Source organism: Salmo salar, chromosome ssa10 (assembly GCF_905237065.1).
Source record: "Salmo salar chromosome ssa10, Ssal_v3.1, whole genome shotgun sequence".
Lineage (NCBI taxonomy): Eukaryota > Metazoa > Chordata > Actinopteri > Salmoniformes > Salmonidae > Salmo > Salmo salar.
Genome location: NC_059451.1, coordinates 68793729 through 68808343, shown reverse-complemented (window position 1 = coordinate 68808343; position 14615 = coordinate 68793729). Strand labels below are relative to the sequence as shown.

Below are 14615 nucleotides of genomic sequence, written 5' to 3'. Positions count from 1 at the left end.
TGGTTTACGTTTTAGCCTTGTGTAGGCTCTAGGTGGGTTATTTCTATGTTGGGTTCTGTCGATTCCCAATCAGAGACAGCTGTCGCTAATTGTCTCTGATTGGGATCACATTTAATTTGCTGTTTTCCCCACGCTGTTGGTGGGGTGTTGTCTCTTTGTTTGAGCACGTAACGTATCTGCATTTTTCTTGATTTTTGTGTACATGTTTAATTCCAGTGTGTTGAATAAACATGTGTTCACTCCCAGCTGCGTTTTGGTCCGCTTCCTCGTCACCAGGCGACGAACGTTACAGAACACCCCACCAAACCAGGACCAAGCAGCGGGAGGAAAAGGAGCGCGAGAGATGGGCTCGCGAGGGGAAGGAGTTCTGGACCTGGGAGGAGATAATGTCGGGGAAAGGACCCTGGCGGAAGGATTCCCAGGTCGAGGAGGTAAAGCCAGCCGGTAGACGGAGTCGCAGGCGGCGGTCGAGGAGGCCCGGAAAACACCCCCAAGAAAATGTTTTGGGGGGGCTAATGGGGTGGTCCGGAAGGGCAGAGGAAGAGCCCAGACCACTGCTCTCGTGGGGGATGACGGCGGAGGAAGAGACGAAGATGATGAGGCAGTTGATTGAGGACCTGCAGAGGGAAGATCTGGAGGAGGAACCATGGTATGCGGAGTTGCGCGCTGTGTCGCCAGTGCGCCCGCACAGCCCGGTGCGTCCGGTGGACATGCCCAGCACATGCCGTGCTAGGATGGGCATCCAGCCAGGACGAGTGGCTAAACCGGCTCCACGCTTCAGGTCACCAGTACGTGTTCACAGTCCTGTCTGGCCCGTCCCTGCTCCCCGCACCAGGCTAGTGGTGCGTGTCCACAGTCCTGCCCGGCCCGTCCCTGCTTCCCACACCAAGCCATGGTATGCGGAGTTGCGCGCTGTGTCGCCAGTGCGCCCGCACAGCCCGGTGCGTCCGGTGGACATGCCCAGCACATGCCGTGCTAGGATGGGCATCCAGCCAGGACGAGTGGCTAAACCGGCTCCACGCTTCAGGTCACCAGTACGTGTTCACAGTCCTGTCTGGCCCGTCCCTGCTCCCCGCACCAGGTTGGTGGTGCGTGTCCCCAGTCCTGTCCGGCCCGTCCCTGCTCCCCGCACCAAGTCAGTGGTGCGTGTCCCCAGTCCTGTCCGGCCCGTTCCTGCTCCCCGCACCAGGTTAGTGGTGCGTGTCCCCAGTCCTGTCCGGCCCGTCCCTGCTCCCCGCACCAGGTTAGTGGTGCGTGTCCCCAGTCCTGTCCGGCCCGTCCCTGCTCCCCGCACCAAGTCAGTGGTGCGTGTCCCCAGTCCTGTCCGGCCCGTTCCTGCTCCCCGCACCAGGTTAGTGGTGCGTGTCCCCAGTCCTGTCCGGCCCGTTCCTGCTCCCCGCACCAGGTTAGTGGTGCGTGTCCCCAGTCCTGTCCGGCCCGTCCCTGCTCCCCGCACCAGGTTAGTGGTGCGTGTCCCCAGTCCTGTCCGGCCCGTCCCTGTTCCCCGCACCAGGTTGGTGGTAAGTGTCCCCAGTCTGGCCCGGCCCGTTCCTGCTCCCCGCACCAAGTCAGTGGTGCGTGTCCCCAGTCCTGTCCGGCCCGTCCCTGCTCCCCGCACCAAGTCAGTGGTGCGTGTCCCCAGTCCTGTCCGGCCCGTCCCTGCTCCCCGCACCAAGTCAGTGGTGCGTGTCCCCAGTCCTGTCCGGCCCGTTCCTGCTCCCCGCACCAGGTTAGTGGTGCGTGTCCCCAGTCCTGTCCGGCCCGTTCCTGCTCCCCGCACCAGGTTAGTGGTGCGTGTCCCCAGTCCTGTCCGGCCCGTCCCTGCTCCCCGCACCTGGTTAGTGGTGCGTGTCCCCAGTCCTGTCCGGCCCGTCCCTGTTCCCCGCACCAGGTTGGTGGTGCGTGTCCCCAGTCCGGCCCGGCCCGTTCCTGCTCCCCGCACCAAGTCAGTGGTGCGTGTCCCCAGTCCTGTCCGGCCCGTCCCTGCTCCCCGCACCAAGTCAGTGGTGCGTGTCCCCAGTCCTGTCCGGCCCGTCCCTGCTCCCCGCACCAAGTCAGTGGTGCGTGTCCCCAGTCCTGTCCGGCCCGTCCCTGCTCCCCGCACCAGGTTAGTGGTGCGTGTCCCCAATCCTGTTCCGGTCGACGGCTCCGCTCCGGAGCCTGAGCATGCCGCTCCACAGTGGTCCAGTCCGGGCCAGAGGGGTAGGGTGAAGGTGAAGGCGGGGAGAGAACACGCCCGGGGCCAGAGCCTCCACCGAGGGTGAGGCGCCCACCGGGTCCCCCCCCCCTAATAGACTTAAGTTTGGTGCGCCGGGAGTACGCACCGTTGGGGGGGGGGTTCTGTCACGCCCTGACCAGGTGAACTCGGGTATATTGGGTCAGGGTGTGTCATGTTAGGTATTTTTCATTGGTTTGTGTTTGGTTTACGTTTTAGCCTTGTGTAGGCTCTAGGTGGGTTATTTCTATGTTGGGTTCTGTCGATTCCCAATCAGAGACAGCTGTCGCTAATTGTCTCTGATTGGGATCACATTTAAGTTGCTGTCTTCCCCACGCTGTTGGTGGGGTGTTGTCTCTTTGTTTGAGCACGTAACGTATCTGCATTTTTCTTGATTTTTGTGTACATGTTTAATTCCAGTGTGTTGAATAAACATGTGTTCGCTCCCAGCTGCGTTTTGGTCCGCTTCCTCGTCACCAGGCGACGAACGTTACACACATTATGTTCTTGCGAAGATGTTTTCCACAGTGCTACATGGCTACCGCAGATACCATGGGCGCCTCGGTGCTGTGAATTGCATCAGATTTCACCATGCTGTTGGCATGGTCGTTGACAAGTTTGTCACGACCAGGTGATTTGGAATGTCCCTTGACTTTCTTCTAATACACCTGTATGTCGTGTTTGGTTATGAGGTCATCGCAGGCTTGAATGAGCTCTTTGTTTTTCACTTTGCCACTCGAAGTAGTCATGTGCTTTTGTTTCCAAAAACGGAAAGTGGCATAAGAAGGTGAGTCTGGCATAGTTTGAGTCGATGCAGATTGCCAGTTCTGACAAGTTGTGTTTCACTGTCATTTGTTGTGTGATCAGCAACTGGCTGGTCTTGTTGCCTAGCTGAAATTGAAGCGGTTTGCACGGAATATCGTTGTGCCTTACCAATCCCACACCAGCTTGCAAGTGGTCTAGATGACAGTAAGAACAGCCATCCACAAATGCCATCGTCATGCCAAGACACACGTTCTCTTCAAAGTTGTGATGGTTCAAAGGCAACAGTGGAGCTATGTTACATGGGGTGGTGCGAAGTCAGTGTCAACACACCACTAAAGCCCCGCCCAAAGGCAGGTTTTCTGCTTTTGCGTAGTTGACTACCACATCATGGTTCTGCAGCGTCATTAGCCAAGCCGCTATCTTGCTGTTGTGTACAGCACCCTCACGGATTCGTTGGCTTTTCAGGAAAGTCACCAATTGGTGACATGTTTCTATGATCACCTTTTGTCCGCCGACATAACTGGTGAAGTCCTTGACCGCCCAGACTGTCGACAGCAGCACTTTTTTGCTGTCTGAGTACTTGTGTTCAGCAGGGTTGAGTGAAAACTGTAACTCGGCCAATCAGGAACATTCACCGTCTTTTTGGTAAAAAACTCCAGTGTGGATGTGACCTTGTGTTTTAGGTTATTGTCCTGTTAAAATGTAAATTTGTCTCCCAGTGTCTGATGGAAAGCAGACTGAACCATGATGGAGCCACCAGTATGCTTGAAATTCCTCTCTCGTTAATTCCTCTCTGCGGAGGACAGTTTCTTAGAGAAAAAAAGCACAAGGAAACAATGTCAATGGGTTACCCTGTCTTTGTGACAAACTGCCCCCACGCCCACCTCAGATGCGTCTACCAACTTACGAGGCCCACCCTTGATGGAGGTTTGAGTGTTGGCGATGGAGAGTGGTACTCAGTAATGTGTTGTATTGGATTTGCCCTTAAAATAACGCTTTGTATTCAGGACAAAAAGTGAATTGCTTTGCCACATTTTTTGCATCATTACTTTAGTGCCTTGCAAACAAGATGCATGTTTTGGAATATTTTTATTCTGTACATGCTTCCTTCTGTTCACTCTGTCAATTAGGTTAACATTATGGTGTAACTACATGTTCCATCCTCAGTTTTCTCCTATCAGAGCCATTAAACTCTGTAACTGTTTTAAAGTCACCATTGGCCTCATGGGACCTTATTAACAGATAATTGTATGTGTGGGGTACGGAGATGAGGTAGTCATTCAAAAATTATATTAAACACTATTATTTCAACTTATTATGAGACTTGATAAGCAAAATCTTACTCCTGAACCTGTTTAGGCTTGCCATAACAAAGGCCTTGAATACTAATTGACTAAAGACATTTCAGCTTTTCATTTTTTCTGAATTTGTACAAAAAAATCTGAATATAAGTCCACTTTGACCTTATGGGGTATTGTGTGTAAGCCAGTGACTAAAGAAAATCTATATTTTATCAATTTTAAATTCAGTAAAGGGTTGTGAATACTTTCTTAAGGCACATCAAATTTATGTAACTAAACTACATATGTGTAATTACCCACTTACCATTAGAATCTAAACATGTTCAAGAGGATCAGATTAAGTAAGGGATAATCATCGAGGGGGCAATGCATTCAATGGAGTTGCATTATTTTCAAAGAATGCATAGAACCCAGGGTTGATTATCCCACTAATACCAAGGCTATATTTGCTGCTAGAAATGTGTTCATTTGCCGTTACAAATTGGGTGATTCGAGCGCTGAATGCTGATTGGCTGACAGCCGTGGTATATAAAATCAAATCAAATCAAATGTATTTATATAGCCCTTCTTACATCAGCTGATATCTCAAAGTGCTGTACAGAAACCCAGCCTAAAACCCCAAACAGCAAGCAATGCAGGTGCTGGTTGGGGTTTTAGGCTGGGTTTCTGTACAGCACGGTGGCTAGGAAAAACTCCCTAGAAAGGCCAAAACCTAGGAAGAAACCTAGAGAGGAACCAGGCTATGAAGGGTGGCCAGTCCTCTTCTGGCTGTGCCGGGTGGAGATTATAACAGAACATGACCAAGATGTTCAAATGTTCATAAATGACCAGCATGGTCAAATAATAATAATCACAGTAGTTGTCGAGGGTGCAACAAGTCAGCACCTCAAGAGTAAATGTAAGTTGGCTTTTCATAGCCGATCATTGAGAGTATCTCTACCGCTCCTGCTGTCTCTAGAGAGTTGAAAACAGCAGGTCTGGGATAGGTAGCACGTCCGGTGAACAGGTCAGGGTTCCATAGCCACAGGCGGAACAGTTGAAACTGGAGCAGCAGCACGGCCAGGTGGACTGGGGACAGCAAGGAGTCATCATGCCAGGTAGTCCTGAGGCATGGTCCTAGGGCTCAGGTCCTCAGAGAGAGAGAAAGAAGGAAAGAAAGAGAGAACGAGAGAAAGAGAGAATTAGAGAGAGCATACTTAAATTCACACAGGACACCGGATAAGACAGGAGAAATACTCTAGATATAACAGACTGACCCTAGCCCCCTGACACATAAACTACTGCAGCATAAATACTGTAGGCTGAGACAGGAGGGATCAGGAGATACTGTGGCCCCATCCGATGATACCCCCGGACAGGGCCAAACAGGAAGGATATAACCCCACCCACTTTGCCAAAGCACAGCCCCCACACCACTAGAGGGATACCTTCAACCACCAACTTACCATCCTGAGACAAGGCCGAGTATAGCCCACAAAGATCTCCGCCACGGCACAACCCAAGGGGGGGTGCCAAGACCACGTCAGTGACTCAACCCACTCAAGTGACACACCCCTTCTAGGGACGGCATGGAAGAACACCAATAAGCCAGTGACTCAGTGTCACGTCCTGACCAGTATAAGGGTTTTTTGTTATTGTAGTTTGGTCAGGACGTGGCAGGGGTGTGGTTGTTTAGAGTGTTTTGGGGTTTGTTTGGCTATGTTCTTGTTAGTTTAGTTCTATGTTAGTTCTAGTATGTCTGTTTCTATGTGGTGTTTGTTGGGTTGACCTTCAATTGGAAGCAGCTGCTCCTAGTTGCTTCTAATTGAAGGTCCTATTTAAAAGGGGGGGTTTTCTGTGGGATTTTGTGGGTAGTTGTTCCTTTTTTAGTGTTTGTTGCACCTGACAGGACTGTTTCATATTGTTATTTTTTGTATACGTATTTACTTGTTTCTCCTTCAAAATAAAAAGAAGATGAGTATACATATTCCCGCTGCGTTTTGGTCCAATCCATACGACAACCATGACAGAACTACCCACCACAAACGGACCAAGCAGCGGAGGAAGGAGCAGCACCAGGAGAAGAGCTATAAGGAGTTTTGGACTTGGGAGCAAATACTAGCGGGAGAAGGACCATGGAGGAAGTCTGAGAGGCACCCCCAAGAGTTGTTTTTGGGGGGCACACGGGTAGTTTGGCTGGGCCAAGGGTGAGCCCTAAGCCAACTCCCCGTGCTTATTATGGGGAGCGTGTGGAGTGGAGAGCGCCGGTATATGCGGAAGTGCGCACGATCTCGCCCATGTGCACTCTCAGTCCAGTGCGAGCGATCCCAGCCCCTCGCAAGTGCTGTGCTAGAGTGGGCATCCAGCCTGGGAGGAGGATGCCTGCGCAGCACATCTGGCCACCAGTGCGCCTCCTAGGCCCAGGCTACCCTACGCCTGCTCTACGCAGCCATCAGGCCTCTGCACAGCCCAGTTCGCCCTGTGCCAGCACTCCACTCATGCAGGGCTACTATTACCATCCAGCCAGGACGGGTTGTGCAGAAGGTGCGCTCCAGACCTCCAGTGCCTACTCATGGTCCGGTGTATCCAGTTCCTGCTCCTCGCACTAGCCCTGAGGTGCGTGTCTCTAGTCTGGCGCCTCCAAAGCCAGCACCACGCACCAGGCCTCCAGTGCATCAGCCCAGTCTAGTACGTCCTGTTCCCACTCCTCGCACTAGCCTTGGGGTGCGTGTCTCCAGTCTGGTACCTCCAGTACCAGCCCCACGCACCAGGCCTCCAGTGTGTCAGCCCAGTCCAGCTCGTCCTGCTCCTGCTCCTCGCACTAGCCCTGTGGTGCGTGTCCCTAGTCTGGCGCTTCCTAAGCCAGCCCCACGCATCAGGCCTTCAGTGCGCAGTCCCCATCCAGAGCTTCTGGCAACAGTGCCCTGTTCAGAGTGTCCGGCAACAGTGCCTCATCCAGAGTGTCCGGCAACAGTGCCTCGTCCGGAGTGTCCGGCAACAGTGCCTCATCCAGAGTGTCCGGCGACAGTGCCCCGTACATAGTGTCCGGCAACAGTGCCCCGTCCAGAGCTTCCGGCGACAGTACCCCGTCTAGAGATGGCCCACAGTCCGGAGCCAGCAGAGACGGCCCACAGTCCGGAACCAACAGAGACGGCCCACAGTCCGGAACCGACAGAGACGGCCCACAGTCCGGAACCGACAGAGACGGCCCACAGTCCGGAACCGACAGAGACAGCCCACAGTCCGGAACCGACAGAGACGCCCTCCAGTCCAGAACCGACAGAGTCGCCCTCCAGTCCAGAGCTCCCAGAGTCGCCCTCCAGTCCGGAGCTCCCAGAGTCGCCCTCCAGCCCGAGGTCTCTAGCGACGAGCATCAGCCCGAGGTCTCCAGCGACGCGCATCAGCCCGAGGTCTCCAGCGACGCGCATCAGCCCGAGGTCTCCAGCGGCACGCATCAGCCCGAGGTCTTCAGCGATGTGCCTTAGTCCAGAGACTTCGGGAAGGGTAAAATATAATAAACAGTTAGCGGGGGTGGACAGGTTAGGTTGGGGAGTAAGGCCGGAGTCTGAGCCTCCTCCGTAGTAGGAGGTTGGGGGGGGTGTAGCACAAGAACCGTCGGTGACGGTGGCCACCCTCCGTTCCCTCCCTTTATTTATGATTATTTTTGTTTTGGGGTTTATTTTAATTTCATTTTTTAAATATTTGTTTTGTGTTTATTTTTTGTTTAAGGTGCACCTTTGGGGGGGGTACTGTCACATCCTGACCAGTATACGGGGTTATTTGTTATTGTAGTTTGGTCAGGACGTTGCAGGGGTGTGTTTGTTTAGAGTGTTTTGGGGTTTGTTGGGCTATGTTCTTGTTAGTTTAGTACTGTTAGTTCTAGTATGTCTATTTCTACGTGGTGTTTGTTGGGTTGACCTTCAATTGGAAGCAGCTGCTCCTAATTGCTTCTAATTGAAGGTCCTATTTAAGAAGGGTGTTTTTCTGTGGGATTTTGTGGGTAGTTGTTCCTTTTTTAGTGTTTGTTGCACCTGACAGGACTGTTTCGTTTTGTTCTTTTTCGTATACGTATTTAGTTGTTTCTCCTTTTCAAAATAAAAAGAAGATGAATATACATATTCCCGCTGCGTTTTGGTCCAATCCATACGACAACCGTGACACTCAGCCCCTGTAATAGGGTTTGAGGCAGAGAATCCCAGTGGAGAGAGGGGAACCAGCCAGGCAGAGCCTTTCCGTTCACCTTCACACTCCTGGGCCAGACTACACTCAATCATAGGACCTACTGAAGAGATGAGTCTTCAGTAAAGACTTAAAGGTTGAGACCGAGTCTGCATCTCTCACATGGGTAGGCAGACCATTCCATAAAAATGGAGCTCTATAGGAGAAAGCCCTGCCACCAGCTGTTTGCTTAGAAATTCTAGGGACAATTAGGAGGCCTGCGTCTTGTGACCGTAGCGTACGTGTAGGTATGGACGGCAGGACCAAATCGGAAAGATAGGTAGGAGCAAGCCCATGTAATGCTTTGTAGGTTAGCAGTAAGACCTTGAAATCAGCCCTTGCCTTAACAGGAAGCCAGTATAGGGAGGCTAGCACTGGAGTAATATGATCAAATCATTTGGTTCTCGTCAGGATTCTAGCAGCCGTATTTAGTACTAACTGAAGTTTATTTAGTACTTTATCCGGGTAGCCGGAAAGTAGAGCATTGCAGTACTCCAACCTAGAAGTAACAAAAGTATGGATTAATTTTTCTGCATCATTTTTGGACAGAAAGTTTCTGATTTTTGCAATGTTACGTAGATTGAAAAAAGCTGTCCTTGAAACAGTCTTGATATGTTCTTCAAAAGAGAGATCAGGGTCCAGAGTAACGCCGAGGTCCTTCACAGTTTTATTTGAGACGACTGTACAACCATCAAGATTAATTGTCAGATTCAACAGAAGATCTCTTTGTTTCTTGGGACCTAGAACAAGCATCTCTGTTTTGTCTGAGTTTAAAAGTAGAAAGTTTGCAGCCATCCACTTCCTTATGTCTGAAACACAGGCTTCTAGCTAGGGCAATTTTGGGGCTTCACCATGTTTCATTGAAATGTACAGCTGTGTGTCATCCGCATAGCATTGAAATGTAAAATTATGTTTTCGAATGACATCCACAAGAGGTAAAATATATAGTGAAAACAATAGTGGTCCTAAAATGGAACCTTGAGGAACACCGACATTTACAGTTGATTTGTCAGAAGACAAACCATTCACAGAGACAAACTGATATCTTTCCAACAGATAAGATCTAAACCAGGCCAGAACTTGTCCGTGTAGACCAATTTGGGTTTCCAATCTCTCCAAAAGAATGTGGTGATTGATGGTATCAAAAGCAGCACTAAGATCTAGGAGCACGAGGACAGATGCAGAGCCTCGGTCTGACACCATTAAAAGTTAATTTACCACCTTCACAAGTGCAGTCTCAGTGCTATGATGGGGTCTAAAACCAGACTGAAGTGTTTCGTACACATTGTCTTCAGGAAGGCAGTGAGTTTCTGCGCAACAGCTTTTTTTGAGAGGAATGGAAGATTCGATATAGACCGATAGTTTTTTATATTTTCTGGGTCAAGATTTGGCTTTTTCAAGAGAGGCTTTATTGCTGCCACTTTTAGTGAGTTTGGTACACATCTGCTTGATAGAGAGCTGTTTATTGTGTTCAACATAGGAGGGCCAAGCACAGGAAGCAGCTCTTTCAGTAGTTTAGTTGGAATAGGGTCCAGTATGCAGCTTGACGGTTTAGAGGCCATGATTATTGTCATATGTTCTTGAACGTAGCCCTGTTTCTTTGTTTTCTGGAACGTAGCCCTGTCTTTTATTATTGTTCATTGATTTCACCTGTGTTCATTTCTCACCTGGTCTTATCAGCTCCCTATTTAGTTGAGTTATTTCTGTTCGGATGGTTGTGAGGTTTTGGTTTTGATTGCCTGCCTGCCTGCCTGCCTGCCTGCCTGTGACCACGATTCCTGCCTTCTGCAAAAGCTTAATAAACATCTGCCACGCACTGCGCGTGAATCTACACCTTTTTCTCCCAGAGTATTCATTGTATAATTAAGCAATAAGGCAAGAGGCGGTGTGGTATATGGCCAATATACCACAGCTAAGGTCTGCATCCGGTGCGCCACGTTGAGTCATGCTTAAGAACCGCCCTTAGCCGTGGTATGTTGGCCATATACCACACCGCCTCGTGCCTTATTGCTTAATTATACAACGGTTGGGTCTAACCCTGAATGCTTATTGGTTAAAATCACATTTCAGCCGGTCTCTATTCCACAAATTACCACCGGCTAAATCTATGATGTTAAAATGCGTATTTACTTTGTTCCATCTAACTGCGCAATCCACTGTGTCATCAGCCCAGCCAGGCAATTTATGAACTTGATCTCCACTATAAAAAGCAATGTCCTGGCAGATAGGAACATCGTTGAGACAACCATATCTTCTCGCTGCTAGCATGATTGTACAATCGGCAAAACACAAAGCCCACAACAATTGCTAGAAAACACAACCTCATTCATTGTTTTATCAGACAGCAGGCTCAATCATCCAATGACATCATTGGTTGAACTCTCCCGGTGCAAAAATTTTACTCCGCAGTATGAAGTATGAAATACTTTAATAAAACATCAATGACTAAGTCATTACAATAGGGTTCATCAGGGGTTTTGGTGAGCATTTCTTCATTTCCCTTTTCCGTCTGAAAGGACAAATTAACTGTGGTTTCTCTGATCTCCAAAACTTCGACATATCTCTGACATTTCCCGAATCTGATCACCTCCCTCCTACATAGAGGAAAATAAAACAGAAGGTAGTCATTATTGGCATGATGTACAACTGTGAGGTATAGGGGCAGAGCTGAAATTATGAATGTGTGCCTTCACAAAAACTGACTTAATCATGAGAATGTATGATAATCGGTGGATTTGTGTGACATGGTAGACTTTTTTTCTTGTATTTGAAAAGATGTTTGTGTATTGAAATTTTACTGATCAGCATTGGCAACCACGGAGCCATTACCGCTCGTGTGTTGCTACCTCTGTTGGCATAACAACATTGCCTGATGTTTCATAGGGAATAGTTGATTATCTACGCAAATGTTGTCTGCTGTTTTTTTCAGGGTAAAATTTGACAATAAAGAACAGGAATTTCAAGTGTTGAGGAATTGTCTCACGAACAACTCTGTTGTAATGGCTCAGTGAAGGTATTCTGACAGTCTCCCAATGTATCATTGTGTTAACAATATGATTAAATATTCATGAAATATAACACAATGATAACCAACAAAGATATGAGTTGTAACTAGACTGGCAATAACCAGTTTGTGTACTATGGACCAGTGGATGCAAATACTGTATATTTAATTATCTGTTGAATTATGTATACATCTTTCATGATGGACAACCTTAAAATGTGTAATATCCACTTATACACCTTTCCTGGGTATCAGAGTATGTGTTCTTTCGATAACTCGTATTTCACTTTCTGTCTTGCCATCAATACACCAGCCTGTACTGAGGTTTTTGTAATGGGTTGTTTTCTGTTGCAGGTGGATGGTCTGTTGAGCAGGGATGCAGCGAGGGAATGTGGTTTAAGGGGAGACAGAGCCAACCTCACACCAGCAGCCTTCTGCCCTCCTCGCAGTGATAAGGTCCCAGTTGGAATCAACAGGCCAACATTTACTGCCTGTAAGTATATGGAATTTTACCTATACATATACAGTTGATATGATAAAGCTTAAGATTATAAAGCTTTATCTTATGGTAAACCCTGTAAGTATATGCCTGTTTACCTATACCAATACATCTGTTATGATAAAGCTATGTTTTGTGATTTAAAACTGCAGATTGTTTTCACCTGCATGTGTATCAATCCTATATGTTTGAAAGCCAAATGGATTACGTTTCAGAGAAGTTTATTCTTCTTACCTGATAGATCTCTTTTGTCAAACGTTATGAAATGGATGATACGTCTGGGGTGAATATATTACCCTTCCTCAATCAAAATAGATATAACTAGATTATAGTGTCACCATATGGCTGTATGCAGGAATACCACCCTGTACCCATCTGCTAACTGGCCCATGAAAGCTAAGCAGGGCTGCATGGAGTTGGCTTATAGGTGTGTAGCATTGGTATTGGAGGGCCAGTAGGGGCTACTCATTGTCCCGCTAAGGGTTTTGTCTCTTGGCGGACAAGCTAGAAGGTCTTGACTAACTGTGGACATTAAAGATTATTTGGCACTTGTCCCATGAGCAGAGATATTATTGGCTGAATTCCTGACCCAGCCCTGCTTCAGATGGACTAATTCAACACTCCACTGCAAACCCCCTGGGTAGTTGCTGTTTTTAATCTTAAAACATAGTTTTTTCCTCTCATAGACAAGTTCTGATGCGTCATATCTCATTTCAAAATGGGTCAATATGTGTTGGTGTGGTGATGATGCTCTACAAACCTGTGTACATGTATACACAACAATGCTGTGTCTTGGCACATCTGTCTTTAAGGGTTTTCTGGCTGATATCCAGCACAGAGCTTGATTAATGGCTTGTCAATAAGGAAATAATTTCCAGCACCACAATTCACTCCTTTTAAGCATAATGGCAAATTGGCAATTTGAAAAGCATTAGACCCAACAAAGCTTTTCAACAGTGCATGAATTTAATATTAATTCAGTTATTTTACACATGCTTGTGCGCACACTGCCTTTGTTTATGAAGTTAAACTGCAGGAAGTATTTGTGCTCCTGGGATGTCACCTAGGTAAAGATACAGAATAGCAATTAAAACATCTGTACAAAACACATCCGTTCAGACTCATTTCTCACTCTGTGTGTGAGAACTGTATGAGGTTGTAATTTAAATGGTTGTCAATAGCGGGGACAGATGTTACTGCTGACCTCAGTAATGTGTCCAAGCCCACTCACCCATGGTGGAGGCCTCATCATCACCACTGCCAGCTCTATCATTCCACTACACACACTCATCTGTCTGGGAGCCCACTTGATAACATGTGAGCATCATTACCTGGTGATCCATTGCATCTTGTCTGTGTGATAAAAACATTTCTAATACACATTCTGATCCATTGTTTTCACACACCTTATTAGAAGGTAATGAACACATTCTCTCTGTTTGTACAAGCTGTGGTGGACCGCATCTGTATACGCTCATATTTGACAATTTCTTAGACGTCATTGCTATTTATCTTCCCACTGGGCACACACTAGTTGAATTAACACTGTTTTAATGTGAATTTGTCAACTTATTGTGACGTGGAATCAACATGGAAAATACATTTGATTTGAAAAAAAGTCATCAACCAGTTCTGATTTCATATAATTTCAACCAGCATTGTAAAAATTGAAATTAGGGTAAAACTTCAACTTAAATACATTGACTTAACCCGATTAACAGGTTGTTACATCAATCTAATTTTAGCATAATCTTCAGAACAATGTGAAGAGTGTAATTTCAAAACACAATATATGCCTTTTCAGAAATGTTGGTCAATTAGCTTTTATTTATGTAAGAACTTATGAAAAAGATTGGTGTCTAATCATGGCATGGTGTTGTTCAATGACAGACATGTATTTTTTTTAATTCTATTACTTGACGGTCTCATTTCAGTGTTTTTTTGCGAAATGCTATACAGTACATTCGGAAAGTATTCAGAACAATTCCCTTTTTCCACATTTCGTTACGTTATTCTAAAATTGATTACATTATATTTTTTCCACAATCTACATACAATAACCCATAACGACAATACAAAAACTGTTTTTTTTAATTTTGTGCAAATGTATTCAAAATTAAAAACTGATATACCTTATTTACATATTCGGACCCTTTGCAATGAGACATGCAATTGAGCTCAGGTGCATCCTGATTCCATTGAGCATCTACAACTTGATTGGAGTCCACCTGTGGTAAATTAAATTGATTGGATATAATTTGGAAAGGCACACACCTGTCTATATAACTTCTATGGGCTAGGTGGGATGTTTGCGTTCTCAAACATATGACTATTTTACACCATTTTAAAGACAAGACTCTCGTTAATCTAACCACATTGTCCGATTTCAAAAAGGCTTTACAGCGAAAGCAAAACATTAGATTATGTCAGGAGAGTACCCTGCCAAAAATAATCACACAGCCATTTTCAAAGCAAGCATATATGTCACAAAAACCAAAACCACAGCTAAATGCAGCACTAACCTTTGATGATCTTCATCAGGTGGCACTCCTAGGACATTATGTTATACAATACATGCATGTTTTGTTCAATCAAGTTCATATTTATATCAAAAAACTGTTTTTTACATTAGCA

At 46.9% G+C, this 14615-nt stretch overlaps 1 protein-coding gene across 1 annotated transcript in view; it reads left to right on the top strand.

Moving 5' to 3' along the window:
* lingo1a (leucine rich repeat and Ig domain containing 1a) overlaps nt 1-14615 on the top strand; it is a 321591-nt gene that overhangs the window by 173097 nt on the left and 133879 nt on the right. Inside the window, exon 2 of the mRNA XM_014124063.2 lies at nt 11837-11975. The gene's annotated coding sequence lies outside the window, so the exon portion shown is untranslated. The remainder of the gene's footprint in view (nt 1-11836; nt 11976-14615) is intronic.